The sequence below is a fragment of the Rosa chinensis genome, chromosome 7 (assembly GCF_002994745.2).
Source record: "Rosa chinensis cultivar Old Blush chromosome 7, RchiOBHm-V2, whole genome shotgun sequence".
Classification (NCBI taxonomy): Eukaryota; Viridiplantae; Streptophyta; class Magnoliopsida; order Rosales; family Rosaceae; genus Rosa; species Rosa chinensis.
The window spans coordinates 55,451,298-55,452,868 of NC_037094.1; positions in this window are offsets into that span (position 1 = coordinate 55,451,298).

Genomic DNA, 1,571 nt, shown 5'->3' on the forward strand with positions numbered 1-1,571 from the left:
GTAAAAACTATTGTACTTGGATAGTATAGAATATGAAAACTTGGATAATAGAACAACAATTTTTTTTCTTTTCTTTTTCTGTTCTGTTTGATCATAGAGCTGATCCCGAGTACAAGAAAGGAGCATGGAATTTTGTGAAAATGGTCACAAGGAACCTGGGAAACCCTGAAATGATCTTATGTCCTTGCATAGATTGTCGCAATATAGATCATCAGCATGGCAATATTGTTGTTGAACATTTGGTTACAAAGGGAATGGAGGCCAAGTACAAGCAAAGAAAAGATTGGTATGAGCATTGGGAGCAGATAATTCATGGTCATAAAAATGATGAAGTGGTCAATTAATGATGAGATATATAACTTATTTAGAGCTGCCCAATTTTTGGATCAAGACTATATCAAACCGACTGAGTTTGTTAATGAAGATTGTGTTGAGCCCACTGAAGACATACATGATGATGATTTCATAGCAAAACTAGAAGATGCAGAAACTCCTTTGTATCTTAATTGTTCAAACTACAACAAGTTATCAGCCATTGTAGCTTTATATCAACTTCAAACTCATAGTGGATGGTCTGATAAGAGTTTTAATGAACTTCTTAAGACATTGTCAGACATGCTCCCAAAGGACAATGTACTTCAGAAGTCGATGTATTCGGTGAAAAAGTTTCTAAAGACATTTGAGATGGGCTATGAAAAAATTCATGCTTGTGAGAATGATTGCTGTCTATTTAGAAAAGAGTACAAGGACTTCGACAATTGTCCTAAATGTGGTGCCTCAAGATGGCAAAGAAACAAGCGGACCAATGAGATTAAAAGAGGTGTTCCGGTTAAAGTCTTAAGATACTTTCCTATATCATTCCAAGACTCAAAAGGATGTTCAGGTATGAGAAAATGGCTGAAGATGTAAGGTGGCATTTCGATAATAAAAGTAATGATGGGAAAATGTGTTACCCTGTTGATTCAGTGACATGGGACTTGGTTAATGATAAATGGGAATCATTTGCAGTTGATCCACGCAATCTTAGACTTGGGCTTTCTACTGATGGTTTCAATCCCTTCTCCATGTTAAGCTCCAAATATAGTTGTTGGCCGGTGATGTTGGTTACATATAACCTGCCTCCTGCATTGTGCATGAAGAAAGAGAATATTATGCTAACACTATTGATTTCGGGTCCAAAGCAACTTAGAAACGACATAGACGTTTATTTACAACCACTTATAGAAGACTTGGAACACTTGTGGCACAATGGAGTGGTGACTTATGATGTTTTTAGTAGAACAACATTCAATCTCAAAGCAATTTTGTTATGGACTAAAGTGATTTTCCAGCACATGGAAACCTTGCCGGATGTTGCACAAAGTGAAAAATGGTATGTCCTCTTTGTGGAAAGAATAGACATCATAGATGGTTAACTCTTGTCACCTCCACATTCATATCAGGGGAAAAAGGCCTGATTTGACAACAATATGGAACATGAAAAGAAGCCAAGAATGTTGACAGGTCGGAATATTTCCATTGCTCTTAGAAATTTTCCAAATGATTTTGGAAAAGGTAGTAACAAAAAAAGA